We start from the raw sequence: 7,329 nt of genomic DNA, 5'->3' as shown, positions 1-7,329 counted from the left end.
AAAGTTACACAGCAAATATAGAGTCAGGATTTTTACCCATTTCTGTCTTGCTCAGATTCTTAAAATTCATGATATACTGCCTCTCAAAAAGATTTACCATTGATTTTAAATGTATTTTTAGAAATAGAGGGGCTTTTGTTGAAAATTTATATTTTATCTGATACTATTGTCCTAGTGTCATCTTGAAAATTTCTGTATCAGGAAGATAGATGTGCTTATGAGCTACATTATTATGCATTTACCTCCCATATCTTATGTCAAATGACACTAATGGATAAATTTTGAGAGGATAATGTGAGGTATTTTTAAGGAAGTAACATCTTCATCAGGTTAGATTATAAGTGAAGATGACATAGATTAAAGGAATTAGTGTGAAAAAGGCTTCATTTTTCTAGAGAAAAGTATGTTCAAGCACAAATCGAAAATGTGAATCAAATTCAACTTAACCCCAATTTTTAAAATCTATTGATGTTGAAAGAAGCAAGTACAAGGTCATACTTTTTCCTCTCTAGTTTTGATGGCTTTTCTTTGTCTCTGTAGTTCATGTACTAATTTGAATGTCATGTTAATGGAGATAGTAGTTTTCTTTTGTGGTGTTTACACTGCTGCCTTTTACATGACAAGCTTATAACTACTCCTTTAAATAGGTAACGTGTTTTAATAATGAAACAAAATGTTACTATTCTTTTTCTGATAGATGTATTTTACATGTGGTAAAACAAAGAGAGATTTTTAAAGAATGTGCGCATTTTATCTAAATTTTTGTAGCTCTTATGTCTACTGGATTTTGGAGATGTGAATCTGTTATTTTCAGAAAGAAGAAAAGATTGGCAGAAAGTTCTGATAAATATCTACTCTATAATATTGAATGCTGTGATAATCATCTTCAAAGAGATCTTGGAGCAAGTAGTGTTAGCCAGCGTGGAGGATTTCAGGTTTTTTCTGTAGAATGGGTCTTCACAGAAGGTTTGATTGCAAGACAGAGGGCCAGTCTTGAAGAGTTTGGACCTGGAACTAGATGTACTCACCAGAGGAGAAGTTGCTGGTAGGATGAGGAAGTCCAGCCAGATAGGAAAAGTCAGTTATCTTGAGAAAAACTGATAGGTAACTTCAGTCCGAGGACCTACAGTAATAGCTGCTGTACAAGGAAGAAACTGATACTCTACAGGGAAGTAATATATTAAGATGTGGTAAGCAGACAGGCCAATTACTTGTCAACAGATGTGAAGAGACAGGAAGCTAGCCTGTCCATGTAAGGCATGGAGTTTGAGGTTCAGAATCCTGTCTCAAGTGGCAAGGATGGAAGCATGAGAAAATCAGAATCCCAGTCCTGAGGAATCCCTTGATGTGCTGGGTTGCTTATCAAGGTCGGGACAAATTGCAGAGTTAAGATAGGAGACAGAGTCATTGGGTGAGGACTTGACCCCAGGAAGGAATCAAGTTACTAGAATTGAAACATAAAGTAGAACGACAGGAGAAGCCAGATCAACTGAGTATTGATCCCAATCAAGACTTCCCTTTCCAGTAAGGCTTGCATTTTTTCTAAAACTGAGACAGGGCCTGTATGTTGGCATTAGTGAGTATAGGCAGATTACATGAGACATTTTCCAAATCTTCTGATCATAATAAACCAGAGAGATTAAGGTAAGTTTTCACTTTAGGACTGATACATAAGGCAATAGAAACATAATTCACTTCGGTTTAGGTTGAATTGATTGAGCATTTTCACTATTAGCAACATATACATGATAGAAGGAAAATGTGTATAGAAAGGGCTACAGCTCAACAAACTAAATTAGAGAAAGTGTAAAGGGGAGAGGTACAAGAATATCCAAAAGGTCATACTGGAACACGCTTCAAAAGTTATGCTCTGGGGACGCCTGGGTGGCTCAGTGGTTGAGCATCTATGCCTTTGGCTCAGGGCGTGATCCTGGAGTCCTGGGATCAAGTCCCACATCGGGCTTCCTGCATGGAGCCTGTTTCTCCCTCTGCCTATGTCTCTGCCTCTCTCTCTCTCTCTCTGTCTTTCATGAATGAATAAATGAAATCTTAAAAAAAAAAGTTATGCTCTGACTCATAATGCCCTAGTGATTTTGATCAGCCTGATAGTTTGCTGCTTTAAGAAAAACATTTGTCAACTTTGTATTGAAGAACTTACTCGGCTGGGAGAAGGGAGATTTTACTTTTCTGATTTATTCACTGTCTAGATATGAAAATTCTCTCGGCCTTTAGGTTACTGCTTCCTGAACAATAAATAAAAGAAACGAGAGCTCTTAGAAATACCTAATTACGTAGTTCTCTCTTTAAGGAAGATTTTTGTGATAATGCACACTTGCTAATAGAACAGAACTTTGAAAATGTTATATTAGTTGAATTATCGCCTTAAAATTCTGATCACATATTTGCTTCTCAATCACACCCACACACAAAGATTATAATCACCATCAGAAGAGACATCTTTGAACATGAAGTCCAGTGAAAAATAGCTATAATTTCACAAATATCACCCCATTCTTCAAATTGTAATAATAATTTCAGTTCCCACTGTGGGCTTTAGATTCTAATTTATATTTTATATTAAATATATTAGTCTCTTCCAACAAAAATGAAACAAGCAAGCATATTATCACAAAGCAAGAGCAATGACATAAAGTTTGCACATTTTATAACTTTAATACAGAAACCAACTCATTTAGTTTTATAAGCATGTATAGTTTTTTTTTTTACTTTAACAAATACAAAACTTTACGTCCCTTTAAAAAAGAAAAATAAATATATCAGTAGCACTTGGGGACTTTGTATAACTGGGGAAAGAAATGCTGACACAGCAAGCATTGAGAATTTGGTACTGGGATAATGTTTGCACAAATATGCATCACTCTGTTTTCACCACTCAGAGCCATGGACTTGCTGCTACTTGGCCTGGCAGCTCAATTATTTCCCATGCTGGCAACTGCTGTTCTATACCTTGATGGACTTAACCACTCAAGACAAAAGTAGACATTTGTTACCCAAATGACTTCATGGAGTCTTTTGAAGGCATGTGAGGACCAATTCCAGAACCTCTTGCTTTCTTTAAATAACTCATAACACATTGTATACATTTCCTTTATTCTTTTTCTCTCAGGCCCCAAATCAGCTAAATCATGTGTGTGTGTGTGTGTGTGTGTGTGTGTTAACAAACACACTTTAAACTGGCTTTGCTCAAACCTAAGATATATGCTCATAGTCAAATTTTTCAGTTCTAAAAATATCTTAACACCTTACCGTCTAACACCTTGACCTATTCATCTTTCACATTCTTAAGATGTTTTGACATACATGTCTATTCTAACACCAGCAGAAGTCTAGGATTTTACCTTTAAAGAGGGCTCTGAACTGCAGGACACTAGGCACACACCTTAACCTCAAACCTCTAACCCCTAACCCTAACCCCAACCCCAGCAGAAATCAGGTGTTTATTATTTGGAGAGGACTCTGAACTACAAAATACCAGGCATATACCCTAACACTTACCGTAACCCTAACCTCTAACTCTAAATCTAAAATTTAAACTGAACCCTAACCCCCTGGAGAGGTCTCTGAATCGCAAACCTCCAGGCACATACACTAACCCTATATCTGAAGAAAGTGGCTTCCTGAACACATAAGAAAAGCTGAGAAGCAGCCAAAAAAAAAAAAAAAGATTTGGCATAGAAGGCAAAATGTCTGAATGAATTTTGCAATCATAAGAACAAAGGGTTCTATGTGAGGTGAAAATTAGAAAAAGTGACCACCATGATATCGCATTATAAAGCACTATGGAAATGTAGTTATTTTATTATTATTGTTTTAAGGTCTTGGCATCCTATAGACATGAAATTCAGAGCACAAAGCAGATCACATAGATGTATAGAAAAGAGCCCATGTTGATGCTAGTGACACTTCTGAAAGCCTCTGCTCAGTTCCTACACTTTATTAACTCCCATAACTCCTCTTTTCTCCCTTCTATTTGTGATCAGGTTCACATTTTTGTGACAGCAGAGCACCACCTCTAAAATCTCAGTGAATCCATCTTTCACCCTTTTTGAACTTGTTCTTCATTCCCTTCCATCTCTCTTTCAGCACATTCCTAGAAACACACTTTTTCTGCCTTGTCTGAACCTGAAACAGTTTCAGTGATCTCTTCAGTGATATACTAGATTTGTTCACCCCCTTCACCTGGTTTGCCAATTCTCTTAAATAAGTACAGACTTTTGTTTTCTCTGGCAGAAAACAAAAAGTTTAGGTGAATTCTTAGAGAAAGCATTTAACCGTGTGGATGTATCCTATCCTAAATTCATCCTCTCCTTCTTGGCTAATAATGACTCTTGGGACCTGCTATTCTCACTCTTTCTATGATGTTTAGAACCAGAAAGGCAAACTTTGGGAGAATATAGCAAAAAAAGCGGTGCCATTTTCTAGTACTTTATTAGAGGCCTCGAGAGGAAAGGGATTGAAAATCTTTTTTCAAAATATGAGATTCAGATTGGTAGCAATAGGGTAATTATACTCTGTTACTAACCAGAGAATGTTGTATTGGGGGGCACTTGGGTTGTGCAGTCGGTTAAGCATCCAACTCTTGGTTTCAGCTCAGGTCATGATCTCATAGTTGTAAGATCAAGTCCCATGTCGGGCTACATGCTCAGTGCTCGGACTCTGCTTGTGACTCTTTCTGTCCCCTCTCCCCCTAACCTCCCCCATCCCTCTTGTACATGTGCTCTCGTGCTAAAAAATAAATTAAAAACAATTTTGGATTGAAAAATCAATGCTCATTCATGTAATTTTTATTTCTCACTAAGCATTATATTGATTGGCTAAATATGCTCACTCTACTAGCCATTTAAAATAATCTCTTCCTATTTGCATTTAATCTTTCTATTTTTATTTCCTATTTCCAATGAATTTCTTCACAAGATCCCAGCAATTGACTTCTGCCCAATCACAGCCAGGGTTCACTTTTTTGGATCGTTGCAGTTCTATTAATACAAAGTGTAAGGCCCTGTGTCCAAATTTACTGTTCTTTGAAAAATTCCAGAAGTCTCTGACTTTTTAGACCAGAGATTGTGTCATTTTTTATTATTTATTGGTACTTAACTGATTAATCTGTTATGAGTGTGTCCTGCTGGATTGAGATTTCTATATGTACAATCAGGCTTGTAGGATCTCTTACCTACTAATTTCTCACAGCAAACTTTGCCACATTATCACAACTCATAGGACTTGTAAGATTCTCATTTAGTTATTAACATATAGACAAATGGTTAAGTGCCTAGGTCTTCAAGTCAGACTATGTGTGTTCAAATTCAAGTTTAGCCATTATTGTGAGACATCAGAAAATTAATATATCTCTAAGTTTGCTATGCTCATGTATAAATGGGGTAAAAATAGCATTATCTCTTGTGTGGTTATGAGGCAGAAATGAGGTAATTCATGTAAATGTCATAACTTGATGCCTGATAAATGGCAAACTCAGTAAGTATAAGCGGTGTTTATTAATGTATGCAAGTAATGATGCTGTAAAAGCCTTCAATAAGTATGTGTATTTTTTTCTTATATAAAGACCTTCCATTAAGGCTGCCCTAAATTTTTATTTTCAGATTATCTTTACCTATAGTCCTTAAGAAGGCTCCTATATGATCTCCACTAGTAAAATATCTGTTCGAGTGCCTCCTCTTTCTCCAGGCAACAACAGCATAAAATATGTAAACAAATGAGTAACCTTATTCGCTGAAATTTAATCTGTTGTTCATGTTACATTATTGTTCTTCCTCAAAGTTTCTGTCCCCCTCAGGTAACATCCCTCCTTATCAGAAAGAGGAAATCTCTTAACATGTTATTTTGACAGCATAATTTACCCAGATGATTGTCATTATGATGATTCTTTAGATTTAATGTTTAGTCCACTGTTCTGAGTGGAAGAATAGCTGGCCTATATTCTTCCTCATACATTATTGAACAATGCTACATTCCCATTTGTGAAATTTTGTTGAATGATTGTGTAGCATACCTCTTTGTAAAGTGGAGAGTGATAAATGAAAACATTCTCTGTCTATACTCCTGATTTAATTGGTTATTAAATAGTCTCACATTGGACTTGTATTTTACTCTTAGAAAATTGGCAAAATGCTAATACATTTGATTTAACTAGGCCAAATTCATGTCTTATTTAACTTTTATTCCCTTGCATGAACTCATTTATTAAGAATAAATTCTTGTTGAATCAAATTAAGTAGCCAAACAGTAGAGAGATGAAAGTTGTGATTAATAAGATGGGCCAGACTGAGATACTGTTCTTGTTGAGAAACTTACTTTAATCACCTTGTTATTTTCTAGCATAATATAATCATTTATTAAAATGATAGAATATTTTCCATATATAGAAGATAATAGTTTTTTTGTATTATGTTGATATCTGCCTGAAAAATGGGCACTTTATCAAATTCATTGGATCTATCATGAGTGTTGATACCTAAGACTAGTTGTGGGAACAAATTTGCATTAAAAAAATCTGCAAGAGTTCGCATTTAGATATTGCCTCATGCCCACTATTGTTTGGGAATAATGCTGTCTCAATTTATAGAATTGCATCATGTACTTTAGGGCTGGAGAGAAACTTGATAGGTCCTCCATTGAACCTAGAGAGGAACATACTGCAATAGGGTGCTCATTCAAAATCAAATAATGATAGAGATAATGTTGATGATCTCTATTGAAGGAAAAAGATGGAGGTGTAAGATGCTGCACATTAAGCACATTATTCACTATATATGTATTTAACTATCCTGGACTTAACTAGTAAAATGCTTTGCAGCATATATGCTGTATTTTTTCCTCAGAATTAAATGTCTGTTTTGAGGAGTTTTAGCATGCTTTGGTGAGAGGAATAAGCAACTCATTTCCAGAAAATTCAAGGACCAACTGCTTTTCACCAAAAGGTATATTAGTGATCAAAATTCTGCAGTCTAATCTGGAAAATCAAAATGAAGAATTCCACTACTGGTGAGATGAATACATAGGTAGAAAGAGGTGAAGAATATAAGTTATTTACCAGGTTTGGACCTTCTGTCAACTTTGATTTAAATACTGGAGAAATATCAGTGTCATCATTTCTAGAAGCCATTCTTTTGGAAATGGAAATTAGAATATGATGAAAAAATACAGTGTTGGGAGTTATCTATCAGGAAACCAAATAAAAGGTGTGTAATACCTATCTACTCTCATGGTGAGGGCTCGGTATTACACTTCTGCCTTAAAACTTACTGTGCTGGGGGTGCCTGGGTGGCTCAGTTGGTTAAGTGTCGGTCTTTG

Source organism: Canis lupus, chromosome X, assembly GCF_003254725.2.
Source record: "Canis lupus dingo isolate Sandy chromosome X, ASM325472v2, whole genome shotgun sequence".
Classification (NCBI taxonomy): domain Eukaryota; kingdom Metazoa; phylum Chordata; class Mammalia; order Carnivora; family Canidae; genus Canis; species Canis lupus.
The sequence above is the reverse complement of the archived record's forward strand: the minus strand, read 5'-3'. Positions refer to the sequence as shown.